At 39.4% G+C, this 16,697-nt stretch overlaps 1 pseudogene; it reads right to left on the bottom strand.

Moving 5' to 3' along the window:
• The window catches only part of LOC140507835 (calcium load-activated calcium channel-like), a 48,790-nt pseudogene that overhangs the window by 551 nt on the left and 31,542 nt on the right, over nucleotides 1–16,697 (bottom strand).

Here is a 16,697-nt window from a genome sequence, read left to right as displayed (position 1 = left end):
TGAAGAGTTAGGTGTCCCCTGCTCCCCTGAACCTGGAAGGGGACCGAAGGGAGCTCTGGGTCCCAAGGCCCAGGGCAGGGGACCCCAATCTTTCCTTTACTGAAATTCCCCAAAGAATTAGAGCTTTGGCGCACCCAAAATAATAAAAAAGCAGTTGATGGGATGAATGGACCATAATACCCTGTCAATGAATTGAACAGGAGAAGTAGTATAAAGGATATCATCTGATATATGACTGGTAAAGGAGGCCAGCTAGTCATGTAGTGAAAGTCAAAAATAACCAAAGGAGATACCATGCACTCTGCTCTTATGACCAGTGGAGGACTTTGGTGAAGGGGGCTTGAACACACACATGTAGGAAATCTAGCATTCTAATGTAATGATTATGTCCAATGTTATAATTTCTTCTTACTCTCCTATCCCAACCTCCACCCCCAACCCGATATCAGGAATATAGAACTATAAACCACTTATAGTGTTTCTCAACCATAACATCTAATCATACCTTGTTATCAGGAATATTTCCGTATTTTTCTGTTCTTAAATATTGTTCATATGCATATAGCACTTAATGGTTTTCAAAGCACTTTCCTCACCACAACTTTATGAGGTATGCAGAATGAGGATTATTATACCAATTTGCAAATAAGATCATAGATTAATTAGCATGTTCAGGGTCACACAGTCAGATCCTGGATCCTTTAATTTGATACCTCCATGTACATATGAATTAAGGGCAGCAACTCACATCAAAATGTGCATTTGTTCATTCATTCCTCAAATAATTCTTTGTCACTAACTTTGTGCTATGCCTATGAGAGACATAAGAACGAATAAAACTTAGACCCTGCCCTCCAGGAAGATGAATAGGGAGATTAGACATGTATACAAATCATTGGGATGAAGGATAGCCCAAATGTCTTAGGAGTGGAAGCAGCAATGAGAGTCAGAAGCTGAAATGCATTTTCTCTGAGCATGTCCAACGATGAGAAATGGAGTGGATGCTGCAGAGAGGATTAATTTGTTCTGAGAAAATTAAATTACATATGTATGTCTTGTACAAGTGAGGGCAAAGGAGTGAAGAGTTTTTAGTTTTATATTCTAAGGAAAGTGATAGTTTCCATTTTACCACAGAAGAATGATCTCAGTATCAAAACAGTGGGTCTCATTTCATCTGGTTTCAGAGAATCAGTAATTATTCTAAGAAGGTGAGATTTTTCTTTTTCTTACAGGTCAAGTGCTGTTTCATCTGCCCTTTTTTGATTAGCACTGGCTGCCTGTATGGCAGAGAGAAAAACTCTGTTCTTTGAGCGGGTACTCAGGAAGCTCCAAGTATTTGCACAAACTTGGCTGTATGTCAAAGGGACTCATCCTATTTTATCCTTGACCTAATAGTCAGTTGGTGTAGGAAGCCATGAACAATCAATAACATTGCTTCTCTTTCCTCTGCAATTAACATTTGTATTTTGTTTTGAATTTCATCCTATTTTTTTCTGTTTTTGTGACTGTCATTTTTACCTTTTAGGTTCATTGACATATCCAAATAACCATAACTAAAAACCAAGGAAAATAGAATTAGATTGATTCCACTTTAAAATAAGCTTTCATTTACATTAGAGATCTTTTTCAAATCATGTCTGCTTGGTATGTCATGTTAATTTCTGAATATTCTCAGGAAGAAACTCAAAATGTGTTGCATTTCTTCAGCCAGGACTAATAAATTAGAAAGGAGGATCAAACCAACAGATGATTATAATTCCCCCAGTGGGGTCCTCAAAGTCCCCAAAGTGATATTTTTAAGAAAGGGGATAATGAAAAAGATAACATTAAGGCATGTAAATTGCTAGCTAAGAACATGATAACTAACAGTGAATTTGTATTTCTGGATTGTGATTTAAAGTAAAGGAATCAACAGATAAGTTAAAGATAACAGGTTAGGGATAGAGTATACTTAACAGGCTGATAAGAATATATATATTAGAAATATATAAATCTATGTATTATAGATTTATATATAATGAGTATAAATATATTATATTATATATAATAGATATAAAATATATATGTTTTCCTGGTACCTTGCATATATAACCAAACAAACTTCAAAATAAAAAGAATGGGGAAAGGAGGAGATTGACACCAAGCTAGATGTTGTAGAGGGTGGCCACTATAAAAGAAGAGCAATTGAGGCACTCAGAGGAGCCAATAGTAAAACTAATGATCTCAAATGTCTAATTGTAAATGAACAGTGTTTAGGCAAAAATCAAGAGGATCTAAAGGTGCTAATTCAAGGAGGCCAGTTGAACTTTAGGTATCATTGACACTTGGTGGGATGAAACCCATGTTTTGGAATATGGTTCTGAATGAGTTTACTTAAATCAAAGTTAATTGTATAGATAGATGGAGGTAGGGGTCAGGTAGCATTGTATATTTAATATTAAATTAAATATTTAATGTTAAATTAATATTAAATATTCTCCTGTGAGGAAATTGAGGAACCAGATTGGGGAAGATTTGGGATGAGGATTAATGGAGGAGAATCAGAAATCATTTCTGTCATTAGATTACACTGTAGAGTAGTTGGATAGGAAGAGGAAATAGATGAAAGAGCTCACAAGACTGGTAAAGGGGCATGGTGACAATACTGAATGCTTTTAGCAATAAATTGGGTAAAGGAATAGATAACAAACTTATTACATTTGTAGATGATGCAAAACTGGAAAGATAGTTATGGATAGCTACCGCATTAAATGAGAGTCAGGATGCAAAAAGTCTTCACAAGTTTGAGCAATGGATTGAATCGAATAAGATGCCACTTCTTAATAAAGATCCATCTAAAATCCTCTATGTACCTGAAGGATGAAGAGGAGAAAGGAGGCTTTGCTATGAGCCTGCATAAACAGTTTTCTCCCAAAATAGACTATTGCAATGGCCTTGAAATCCTCAATTCCAATCACCCATACTTCCATCTGGGAGCTGAGAAGAATGTGCTGTGGGCAATGAGCTGGTGATCATTTCTCTCTTCCCAGGAGGCTGCTGAATCCCAACCTTTCTTTTCACAAAATAGAATAACAGAATAGAACTATTAGATAGACTCATTACTGTTGAACTGATTGCACACTGTTTTTTAAATATCCAAAGAAACATCTTCTAACATAAATAGCATTGGTCTTGGAAACTCTTCACCTAAGAGAAGTACTTTGAACTTGAAAGGAGGGTGAAGCCATTGCTTCCCGGTGTTACCAAATGGGGAAATTAGGTGTTTTTTTGCTTTGTTTTTCTCAGCACATAAATACCTCTCCAAGACTGTGTCGGGCATTTTTGGAAGCCATATTAACTTTTAAGGCCATAGAGATACTTGTAGATCTATGAAACAATGATTATTTCAGTGACCTAAAAGAATTAATGAAATTTCCCAAAGGACCTTGTTTCTAATTCAAAAGAAGATTATATATTGGACAGTTCAGACTTCTTAAGAAAAAACAAAACAAAACCAAAGCATCTTTCTCCTTCTTTCCCTGTTCCTCATGTATGTACCTACATTAGTGGTGGTATGTTCATCCTTCATTGCCAAAGACCATGTCATCAGAGAAATAGTGACATGACTTGTGCTTGACTTTGTTTTGAGTGAGGGAGGGCTGTGCAGGTCACCAACCTCACTTCTCCTCCAGAGCCATCTGAATCCAGTGACCAGATATTCATCAGGATGACTGGAGATGACCCAGTATGAGGCAGTTGGGGTTAAATGACTTGCCCAAGGTCACACAACTAGTGAGTGTCAAGTGTCTGAGGTGAGATTTGAACTCAAGTCCTCCTGATTCCTGCACTGGTGCTCTATCCACTGTACCACTTAGCTGCCCCAGATGGACCTTGTAGGTTGAACTTATAGACTGAGATTTTGTTTTGTGATTTCTTGGTTTCTTATAAAGTTATTAGCTTCCATCTACTCCATTCTAATTTTTAAAGAACTATTTCCTTCAGTGAGCTTTTGAACCTCCTTTTCCATTTGGGTAATTCTGCTTTTAAAAGCATTCTTTTCCTCATTGGCTTTTTGGGCCTCTTTTGCCATTTGAGTTAGTCTATTTTTAAAGGTGTTCTTTTCTTCAGCATTTTTGGGGTCTTCTTTAGCAAGCTGTTGACTTGCTTTTCATAATTTTCTTGCATCACTCTCATTTATCTTCCCAGTTTTTCATCCACCTCTCTTACTTGATTTTCAAAATTCTTTTTGAGCTCTTCCATGGCCTGAGACGATCGCATATTTATTTTGGAGGTTTGGGATACAGAAGCCTTGACTTTGATTTCTTCCTCTGTTGGTAAGCATTATTCTTCCTCATCTGAAAGGATGGAAGAAAATACCTGTTCATCAAGAAAGTAACCTTCTACGTTCTTATTTTTTCCTCTTTTTTGGGCATTTTCCCAACCAGCTACTTGACTTTTGAGTCCTTTTTTCAAGACCAAGGTATACTCTAGGGACCTGTAAGTTCTCAGTTCCTCCCAGGTGTCACAATCAAAGGCCTGACCTGCACTCTGGTCTGGGAGCTACTGCAAGCTTTTCTGCCCAGGATCCTCTCCAAAACTTCCATAAGCTTCACCAGCTAGTGCTCTTCCTCACTCAGGACCACCATTCAGTGGTGAGACCCAGATCAGCTGCTTGATTCCCCCAGAGTCTTTAGGCTGAGGGCTCCAAAAATGGATGCTGCTGCCACCTGAGGCCAAGGCCAGACATCATTCCCTTCTCACCCAGGTGAAAGAGCTTTCTCACTGACCTTTGAAACTATCTTTGGTGTTTGCAGGTTGAAGAATCTGGGAACCACAGTTGCTGCTGGTGGTGCCCTGAAGCCTGCTCTGGTCCTGTCCCTGCCATGCAAGGCCAGGCTGCACTCTGCTCTGAGCCCAGTGTGATAGACCTTTCCTGTTGCCCTTCCATGATTCCTTGGGCTAGAGATCTCTTTCACTCTGCTGTTTTGTGACTTCTGTAGCTCTAGGATTTGTATAGTGTCACTTTTTACGGGTATTTTATGGACTGTGTGGGGAGAGCTTCTACAGGTCATCCTTCTACTCTGCCATCTTGGCTCCTTCCCTTTCTTCTTTTTGTTTTAATCAATTATTATCTCATTTGTTCTTCATAACAATCCTGTTATGAATTTGCTGTTATTATCTCCATTTTACAGTTGAGCAACCTGAGGCAGACAGAGGTAAAGTGACTTGAACAGAGTGACACAAGTATTAACTGTGTAATTCCACAAAGTGAAAAACTAAGGAGAGTGGTTTGAAATGAAGGGATTAGAAGAAAGTACAGAAAGGGCAATACTCTGTGTATATAATATGGATAAAGGAAACAGAAGGGCAGGGGAACAGAAACAGATTAAATCAGACCCAGAATATTGATGCTGAGCTTATAATTTCCCCTCTCATCATCTCATTACTCTTTCTTATTTAAAAAAAAATTATTAATTAATTTTTAGTTCCCATTACTCTTTCTAAAGAAGGGCAGAAGAAAAGAATGAAGGAAAAGTATAGAGAAAAGAAAATATAGAAATACACAATCAACAGTCATAATAATTAATATGAATGGGTGAACTCATCCATAAAACAGGAGACAGCAGAATGGATTAGAAAGCTGAATCCCATAATGTTGTTTACAAGAAACATATGAGAAACAGAGAGAAATACACAAAGTTAAAGATGGGTTGAGTCAAAATCTATTATGATTCAGCTGCAATAAAAAAGATTAATGTAATAATCATGATCTAACAGAAAGTAGTGATAAAAATAGATTCACTTCTGTCTTTCTCAGTTTCCTTATCTGTGCAATGGAGATAATAACACATCTACCTAGTAGGATTGTTGTGAGGATCAAATGACATAATATTTGTAAAGCAGTTATCACCGTGCCTAACGCTTAGTAGGTGCTACATAAACATTAGCTGTTATTATCAGATGCAAATGAGTACATCAGTCTAATGTTTGACAAACCACAAAAGCTGAAATATTGGTGTAAAAATTCACTGTTTGAAAAAAACTGTAAGGAAAACTGGAAAGTATTCTGTCAGAAGAGAGGTATAGATCAATATTTCACACAGTACACAAGATAACCTCCAGGTAGGTATATCACTTAGATATAAAGAGCAATATTATAAATAAATAAAAAGGGCAGGGAAAAACTTCTTTTCAGATATATGGATAGGGAAAATTACTCTTGCTCGTGTTGAGCATTTCAAGTTGTATATGATTCTTCCTGAGCCCATTTGGGGTTTTCCTGGCAAAGGTACTGGAGTGGTTTGCCATTTCCTTCTCCAGCTCATTTTAAAGTTGAGGAAACTGAGGAAAACAGGATTAGGTGACTTGCCCAGGGTCACAAAGCTGTCTGAGGTCAAATCTGAACTCAGGTCTTCTTAGCTCCTGACCCAGATCTCTCTCTACTACAACACCTACTTGTCCTATGGCTTCTTTCCTCTTAATTCTTTTTTTGTCCTCACTGTGATTTCCAGTCCTTCCATTTCTCCTTATCTATTAGTCCTACTTTAGCTTCATTTTATTCCCTTTACAATCTTAAATGGTCAAATAGTTCTATTATAAACTATACAGCCAGTCTGTGTTAAGCATTTGGTGTACAAATAAAAGCAGGTAGGATACTCCTTACCTCAAGGATCAAAAGATTCTAAATCAATAGGAAAAAAGTCCATGCAAAAAAAAAAAAAAAGATAGTCACATAAGGTAAAATGGACAGTTTTGATTATATAAAATTTAAAAATGTTTGCACGAACAAAACCAGTGTGGCAAAAATTAGAAGAGAAGTAGGTAAATGGGAAAAACTCTTTGCTTCAAATTTCTTTGAAAAAGTTTTCATTTTCTCCCCCCCAAACCCTCCCAAATTCCAAACTCTCCTATTACTTTTGAGGGTACCAACAGCTTACATTTCATTTCCCACTTTTCACTCTCCCTTCCTCCCATATCCATTCTGTTGCCATGGCCTGTTGTAGTTTTGTAACATCTCTCACACATGCCCCGTTCCTCTATACTGCCACCATCCTGATACAGGCTCTTATCATCTCATGCTTGGACTATTGTAATAGCCTCCTGGTTGGTCTCCCTGACACAAATCTCTCTTTACTCCAGTCTGTCTGCCACTTGAATTGTCAAAGTGATCTTCCTGAAACATTGTTATGACCAATCACTGTCCTACCCAATAAACTCCAGTGGCTCCCTACAGTAACCTCCATCAGATACAAAATCTTCTGGCATTCAAATCCTTCATAACCTGTCTTTCCCCTGCCCCCATCCTCCTAGTCCTTTTATGTTATACCACCCTCACCTCTCCCCTCCCAACCCCAGACTGTGTAATCCAGTTGGACTAGCTCCTTTGCTATTTTTCAAACAAGAAAATCCATCTCCTGACTGGGCATTTTTACTGTCTGTTCCCCACGTAGACTTTTCTCTCTTCTTATCTCTGCCTCATGGTTTCCCTAGCTTCCTTCAAGTCCCATCTGAAAATTCTCCTTTTTATAATAAACCTTTCTGTATCTAATTCTAGTGCCTTCCGTCTGTTAATTATTTCTAATTTATCCTATGTATAGCTTATTGGTGTGTAGTTGTTTGCATGTTGTCTCCCTCATTAGGCTGTGAGTTTTTTGAGAAAAGGGGCTGTCTTTTCCCTTTATTTGTATCTCCAATGCTTAGCACAGTGTCCAGCATATAAATAGGTGCTTAATAAATGTTTATTGCCTAACTGGATGTCAGAGAACCCAGGCTAGATTCCTAGTTCTGTTCCTTATAGCATATATGATCTGGGGCAGTTGCTTAACTTTTTTTGGGCTGCTATCTCTAAATTCTCTTCCAGCCCTAAATCCTTAAAGTTATTTGAGTATCTGAAATTTTTAATGCAAAAAGACATTGTAACATGGGGGTGGTGACGATTTTAGTAGAATGTTTTTATTAGGTAACTCCGGAGGGTAAACATTAGTGATTACTGGTTTAATCTTATTTTGACTGTTATTGTGGCTTCATAAGAGTTAATTTAGTTTAGAAAATGAATTGAGAATGATGTAATAATAAATAATTTGAAATAAAATTTAATTAGACCTTTATTTGAAATAAATGAACCAGTATAAAATATTGATATGAAGATTGTCTCTGGTTCCTTTTCTTTATCAATTTAAGTCAGTTGTCATGGTGACAGCTGGTTGTTAAAACTGGATATTGGTGAGAGGTAGTACTTATAACATTGTGGAAAGTATCTTAATAAGGTGAAGTTATGAGTGGGAAAAAAAAGTCAGTGGTGTTAGTGTAGTAGGGCTCTACTACACGTACAGACCTTATCAGCTTGCTTAGCCATTTCAACCTCTCCATGTGGAGGATTCTAAGGAGCTTGCTTCTAGAATTGTGATAGTTTATAAGGATAGTGCCTTGGGCAGACTGAAATATCTGTAGACATTCTGTAAGCAGTTGTGGTCATCTAAGGAAGTGGCAAAGAAGAGGGTCTCTGATTGGGAGGTACTGAAAAATTTCTGTCTGCATCAGTCACCACTGCTTAGTTTCCTTTGAGTCTGGGGAGATTGAGGATTGATTAGCTCATAGCTTTTGGTAAAAGAACATTAGTAAGGGGGAAGCCCTTATAGCTTTTTCTTTTCCCTTGGGGCCATATGGCCTTGAGCAACAGGTACTGGTCCTTGGCCTTTTCATTTGTTCTTTTCTGTTCTTTGTGAAAGGAGGAGAGTATCCAACCTTTGGAGTTAAAAGTTTTGGAGACCAGGGCACAGGAATAAGGAGATCATAATCCAGAATAGGGGATAGCTCCAAAGAAGAAAGTGAGGCTGGTGACTTTGCACAGTCCTGTCTCATTTAAATCCAATTTATTTGCATGTCATGGCATCACATCCCAGATGTCATGGCCTTCTTCGGAAGCAAAGGATAAACAGCAACCCCTATGAGTAGAAAAGGAGCTTCCCTCTGAGGACCAGAGGACCAGTCTTCTAGTTGGGCAACATGGCTTTCCTTCTCCTTCCTTCCTTCCTTCCTTCCTTCCTTCCTTCCTTCCTTCCTTCCTTCCTTCCTTCCTTCCTTCCTTCCTTCCTTCCTTCCTTTCTCCCTCCCACCCTCCCTCCCTCTTTCTTTCTTTCTTTCTTTCTTTCTTTCTTTCTTTCTTTCTTTCTTTCTTTCTTTCTTTCTTTCTTTCTTTCTTTCTTTCTTTCTTTCTTTCTTTCTTTCTTTCTTTCTTTCTTTCTTTCTTCTCTCTCTCTCTCCCTCTCCCCTAAGTTATGAACCAATGACCTTAAAGCTTTAAGTCACATAGAGGAGTGACCTAGAGATTTTGAAGGAAATACTTATACTTTTTACTTGACATACCTTCAACATAAATATATTTTTGTAAAAGTCAGTCTATGTTAAGTGTTAAAATTGAATCAAGGTGATAATCTCAGGCCCCTAACGATGGGAGGAACATAACAGAAGTACACCCAGTAGGGGCAGAAAAGGGACAACCACAAACTCCTCAGTGTGCCCTAGAATCATTAGGATAAATGTAACCTACTTGACTTTGGGAGATAGAGTCAGAGCATACCACACTACATTATTAGTTATTAAATTTTATTCTATTGTGTGTGAATTGAAGAAAAAAATGACAAAACAGTCTATAATTTTATGATCAACAACATTGTTATGGGTATCTGTATACATTGGCATCAAGTTTATCCTCATTGAAACAGGGCCTATTCACACACACGCACACACATGCACACATTCACTGCAGACAACGTTAGCTAATTGCCCACAATAAACTAAGTAACAGACATTTAGGGACCAGCCTCCAGGCCTGCCTAATCTACTGAATTCCAGCATCAGGAGAACATCCTGCTGCTGTCTTACAGCTAGTGTAGTAATCAGTCATTATGAGCAGCTGCAAACCTTCTCCCACTCCAGCAGAGGGCTGCTAACTCTTCATTATCTGTCAGAGGAGATATAGCTGTCTTCAAGTAATTGAAGGGTTGCCATGGGAGAGGGATTAGATTCATTTTGTTTGGACCCTAAGGGCAGAACTAGGATCAGTGAGTGGAAATTGCAGAGAGGCAAATGTGGGATAATTGTAAGGGAAAAGAAACAAAAAACCAGACTGTCCTATCAATTCAAACTGTCCAAAAGTGAAGTGAGCAGCCTTGGGATTTAGTGGCTTTCCATTGACTGCAGTCTTCATGTTAAGGCTAAATAACTACATCTGGGTTTTTTATTCACATACAGAATAGATTTAATAAAGTTGGAGATCACTTTCAACTCAGAGATTCTATGTCCCTGTGCTATGGTCCTCCAACTGGGGGGACACATTCCTTCCTTCGAAAGAAGAACTCTTGCTCCAAACATACCTAAGAAAAAATTATTATACATGTAGTGCATTTAAAAAGTCATTGTTAATTTTTTGGAAATTGAGGTTTGAATCTGACTCTCGTACATAGACACTTTATAGTCATGCACAAACTACTCTTCTGGTCTGAATGTGCAGAAAGTTTTAAAACGCCAGGGGGTAAATTAGGAATTTGTCAAATTCTCTGCTTTTGACAGAATGAAGACTTTTGGCTGATATCAGGATCATTAGGTCCCCCTCATTCTACTTTGTACCACGGTTTTAATCTTCATTGGAAAAAAAGCATCACCCACCACCCCATCTAGCGGGAGAGTCTGCATGGCCCTCCCACTACAATAGCATTCAGTGTATTTCTTTGTTTATCTTTTACTCATATGCTTTCAACCATGATTTCTATCCTTTACATTCCTGAATTTCAGTAGATTACAGAAGGTCATAGGATCATAGATTTATAACCATAAGGAACCTCAGAGTTTACGTAGTGCAAATTCCTCATTCTATAGATCAAGAAAATGAAGCTCAGGGAGTTTAAGTGACTTTCCCAAAGTCACACAGGTGGTTAGTATCAGTCAGGATCTGAACCCAGGTCCAGAGCTGATATTCTTCTATTTTTTTTGACAAGTGGCAGTTAGCACCAGAGGCATTATCTGAGCCTAGGTCCAATTTTCTTTTTACTGTACCATGGAGATATATATATCTTTTTGTTTGATAAGTAGTGCATTTTCCCTTACTTGCATAGCACTTTAAGTTTTTAAAACACTTTGCAAATATTGCCTCATGTTGTCCTCACAATAAACATGAGATATTATTATGATTTCAATTTATCAAGAAACGGAGGCAGGCAGAGATTGAAAGACTTGTCCTGGGTTACATTGTTAGTAAGTATGTGGCTGTTGTGAACTCAAGTCTTCCTGACTCCAGGTCCAGTACTCAGTCCATATTTGCCTCTTACTCGTCTGTTAAATCTGTTTCTTTAAACATTTAACTCTTCCATTATCATATCCTACTAATGAATTATAAGTTTTTATTTTATATCTAGTTTTTCTACTTGATTACTCTTTAAGAAAAAGATTTAAAAATATGATTCCATGTTTCTTGTCCTTATGTCTTTATGACTTACCACTCAATTAAAATCTATAGTCCTATAGCTCAAACTAATACTCAAACTAAGCTAATACTAATTTCTCAGACTGTGGGTATTCCATTTTTCTTGATCAGCATGAGATAAATTAAATGACCACTTCTCCAACTCCTACTTTTAAATTGTTAGTTAAGAAAATTCAGTAAGAGGTTTGTAGTAATGATTAAACTAATGTATGAGGTGAAATCCCACATATGTCTTTCTGCCACTGGTACCTTCATCTCCCTTTTCCCCACTTAGGGGAAACCTGCCGTTGTGGTCTTTTTGCCTTCCTTATAGTAAAACTGACTTTGTGAAACTCATTGAAGTGAAGATGAAAGCTTCATCCTTCCCAGTAGTATTTACATGTTATTGGGAGTGGGGGTCAAAGCTTTAACCCATAAGACAGAGTTTGGATCAGTGACTTAGATTTGGGCAAAGGTAAGGGAAATCTTAAGAATTCAGATTACATTATATCACCTCTGAGTTCCCTTCCAACTCATTAAAAAATTCTCTTTTAGTACAGAAGATGTAAATGTAAATTGTCCTACTTTTGAAATCTGAAAGTATTTTTCCCCCTCTCTTGTTTTTGAGTATAATTCTGGCTTTATGAAGGGGTAGTAACAATATAACTCTACTTCATTTGATATTTGGTCATGTGCTACCTTTCATGACCCCATTTGGAGTTTTCTTGACAAAGATACAGAAGAGGTTTGTTATTTCTTTTCCAACTCATTTTACAAATGAGGAAACCGAGGCAAACAGGGTTAAGTGACTTGCCCCAGGGTGAGGTAATTAGTAAGTGTCTGAAGCCAGATTTGAAGACAGGAAGATAGTCTACCTGATTCCAGACACAGAACTCTATCCGCCATACCACCTAGCTGTCCACATTTTACAGAATACTACAGTAGGTATTTAATGAGGAATCACAGGTCTATTTTTAGTTACTCTACTAATTCCCTAACTGGACTACACTTTCCCTTAACTGCTATATGGGAAATAGTGGTGCCAATACCACAGCAATATTCCGAGGATCAAACAAAACAATACAAACGTGGAAAGTATGAGAATATAGAAGTATATGATGCTCTATGGAAATTTAAGTTTATGGTTAGAGTAACAAGGAGACTAGAAGTTTGGGTTGAGGGGGGCGGAGCCAAGATGGTGAAGTAGAAAGACGCACATACACATAGCTCCGAACCCACAAACCACAGAACGGCTAGAGGAGACCAAGCCAGGGCGAATTCTGCACCCAGAGACCATGGAGTATTGGAGCGAGGGAGATTTCTGCTCCGGAGAGACCTGCGGACCTCTCGCGGGGGGTCCTTTGCGCTGCGGACTGGGCTCCGGGACGGGGAGCGGAGTGCGGCCCTGCCGCGGCCGCGACACTGAGGGGAGGAGATCCGAGAGGGCTATGGGGACGGGATCTCCAGTGGCCACGCGGGTCCCCCCACCCACAGAGGGACCTGCAAACCTCTCGCAAAAGGTCCGTCGCGCTGCAGATGCGGAGCCCAGCCCAGACCTGCGGCGGCGGCCGCGGCTCCGAGAGGCACAGATCTGAGAGGACTCTGGAGGCGGGATCTTCAGGGGCGGCAAGGGCCCCCCCACCAACAGGTGACTGACGGGGGTGGGTGAGAGAGTCTCTTTGGAGGGTTGAGAGGGGAGTGGGGTGCCCCCATGGCTCGGGCCCCCCCGGGAGGTGGGGGCTGAGAGGCGGCTGCGGACGGGGGCTCCCGAACGGGCAGGAGCCTGGATCCATTGTGGAAGGTCTGTGCATAAACCCCCAGAGGGAACTGTGCCTGAGAGGCGGCCCTGCCCCTGACCACCTGAACTTAATTCTCACACTGAATAGCAGCCCTGCCCCCGCCAAAAATCCTAAGGTGGGAAGCAGCATTTGAATCTCAGTCCCCAAACGCTGGCTGGGAGGACCAGGAGGCGAGGTGGGTGTGAGGAGAACATTCAGAGGTCAGGCCACTGGTTGGAGAAAATGCCAAGAAAAGGGAAAAGAAATAAAACTATTGAAGGGTACTTTATCGGAGAAAAGACACTTCCTCCCTTCCTTTCTGATGGGGAGGAACAATGCTTGCCATCAGGCAAAGACACAGAAATCGAGGATTCTGTGTCCCAGCCCACCCTATGGGCTCGGGCCATGGAAGAGCTCAAGAGGAATTTTGAAAATCAAGTTAGAGAGGTGGAGGAAAGACTGGGAAGGGAAATGAGAGGGATGAGGGAGAAGCATGAAAAGCAGATCAGCTCCCTGTTAAAGGAGAACCAAAAAAATCTTGAAGAAATTGGCACCTTGAGAACTAGCCTAACTCAGCTGGCAAGGGAGGTGCAAGGGGCCAATGAGGAGAAGAATGCTTTCAAAAGCAGAATTAACCAAATGGAAAAGGAGATTCAAAAGCTCACTGAAGAAAATAGATCTTTCAAAACTGGAATGGTACGGATGGACGCTAAGGACTTTTCGAGAAAGACAGATATCTCAGAACATACCACGCAGATTCGAAAAATGGAAGATAATGTGAAATATCTTATTGGAAAAACAACTGACCTGGAAAATAGAATCAGGAGAGACAATGTAAAAATTCTGGGACTACCTGAAAACCATGATCAAAAGAAGAGCCTAGACATCATCTTCCATGAAATTATCAAGGAAAACTGCCCTGAGATTCTAGAACCAGAAGGCAAAATAAATATTCAAGGAATCCGCAAAACACCGCATGAAAGAGATCCAAAAAGAGAAACTCTTAGGAGCATTGTGGCCAAATTCCAGAATTCCCAGGTGAAAGAGAAAATATTGCAAGCAGCTAGAAAGAAACAATTCAAGTATTGTGGAAATACAATCAGGATAGCACAAGATCTGGCACCCTCTACATTGAGGGATAGAAGGGAATGGAATAGGATATTCCAGAAGTCAAAGGAACTAGGACTGAAGCCAAAAATCACCTACCCAGCAAAACTGAGTATAATACTTCAGGAGAAAAAATGGTCTTTCAATGAAATAGAAGACTTTCAAATTTTCCTGATGAAAAGACCAGAGCTGGAAAGAAAATTTGACTTTCTAACACAAGAATGAAGAGAACCATGAAAAGGCGAACAGCAAAGAGAAATCATAAGGGACTTACTAAAGTTGAACTGTTTACATTCCTACATAGAAAGACAATATTTATAACTCTTGAAACATTTCAGTATCTGGGCACTGGGTGGGAGTACACACACACACACATGCACACATACATAGAGACAGAGTGCACAGAGTGAATTGAAGAGGATGGGATCATATATTAAAAAAAAAATGAAATCAAGCAGTGAGAGAGAAATTTTGGGAGGAGAAAGGGAGAAGTTATGTGGGGCAAATTATCTCTCATAAAAGAGGCAAGCAAAAGACTTATTGGTGGTGGGATAAAGAGGGGAGGCAAGAGAAAAACATGAGGTCTACTCTCATCACATTCCACTAAAGGAAAGAATATAATGCACACTCATTTTGATAGGAAAACCTATCTCATAATACAGGAGAGTGGGGGACAGGGGCACAAGCAGGGTAGGGGGGAGGATGGAGGGGAGGGCATGGGGAGGAGAATGCAATATGAGGTCGACACTCATGGGGAGGGAAAGGACCATAAGAAAATAGAAGTAAAGGGGGACAGGATAGGATGGAGGGAAATATAGTTAGTCCTATACAACACAACTAGTATGGAAATCATTTGCAAAACTAAACAGATACGGCCTATATTGAATTGCCTGTCTTCCAAGGGGAAGGGGTGGAGAGCGAGGGAGCTAAGGAGGTTGGAACTCAAAGTGTTAGGACCAAATGTAATGTTCTTACCACTGGGTAACAAGAAATACAGGTTAAGGGGTCAAGAAAGCTATCTGGTCCTACAGGACAAAAGAGAAGATGGAGACAAGGGCAGGGAGGGAGGATAGAGGAGAGAGCAGATAGGTCACAGGGGCAATTAGAAAGCTCGGGTCTGGGGGGGGGAGGGGAGAAAAGGGGAGAAAATTTGTAACCCAAAATTGTGTGAAAATAAATGTTAAAAATTAAAAAAAAAAAAAAAGAAGTTTGGGTTGAGACCTTGATATTTTTTTTGACAGAGGACTGGGTCTTTCATGTTCCTCTTAGGAATACGTAACATATAGAAAGAATAAAACATATGGAACCAGGAGACCTGGGTCTGAATCCTGAGTCTGGCACACAATAGCTGTATGGCTACCTGCAAATTATCAGCTCCAGATAAATGTGCTTCCTCTCTGTAAAATGGGGATACAAACTTTTGTACTTTGCGAAGAATTGGTGGGAGAAAGCTCTTGGTAACCCTACAAGCATGAGCCATCATCATTACTATAATTATTCTTATTATTCTCTGACGTCAAATCCAACTACTTACTCCTCTCCTCTAACACTGATAGTAAGATTTAAGCTGAGAACTTCTCTGTATTCAGGGCTCCTCACTTGTTGGACCTTGGAACATGGAATGAGATAAGAAAGCAAGTTCTGACTTGTATTTCCCTATATGAACTGAGGAAAGGGTTCATTTTTGTGTGCATAGGGTTCTATGTTCTTATAGGAAGCAGTATAAGTTGGTCTAATAAGCACTAGACATTAGTTAGAGTACCTCAGTTATAGTCCCAAATCTGCCCTACCTGACTTTGTAACCCTGGGAAAGTCGCTTCAACCTTTCTGTCCTCTACTTTTCTTAAATACAAAAAGAGGAGGTTTGATTAGATGATCTCTGCTTTTTCTTCTTGTTTTGTTTTGTCTATGGTTTTGTTTTTGTATATGGGCAAAATTTGTTTTGCTGTACTATGCATATTTGGGCAGCTAGGTGGCAAAGTGGATGCAGAACCAGACTTGGAATCAGGAAGACCCAAGTTCAAATCTAGACTCTGACACTTACTAACTGTATAATCCTAGACCAGTCACTTAACCCTGTTTGCCTCAGTTTCCCTCATCTATAAAATAAGTTGAAGAAGGAAATGATAAAGCACTCAAGTATCTTTGCCTAGCAAACCTAAATGAGGTCACAAAGAGTCAGATACAAGTGAAATGATTGAACTACAACAATAATTACATTTTATGCATATTTATTATGAAGGTTTTCTTTTTTATTGTTTAGTTGTGGAGGTGGGGTGAGGTCAGCAAGAAGGAGAGATAATAAATGCTTGTATAAGTAAACAATTAAAATTCTGATTTTAAAATGGCAGTTAACTTTCAGCTTTGCTTTT

Source organism: Notamacropus eugenii, chromosome 5, assembly GCF_028372415.1.
Source record: "Notamacropus eugenii isolate mMacEug1 chromosome 5, mMacEug1.pri_v2, whole genome shotgun sequence".
In the NCBI taxonomy this organism is placed as follows: Eukaryota; Metazoa; Chordata; class Mammalia; order Diprotodontia; family Macropodidae; genus Notamacropus; species Notamacropus eugenii.
The sequence above is the reverse complement of the archived record's forward strand: the minus strand, read 5'-3'. Positions and strand labels throughout refer to the sequence as shown.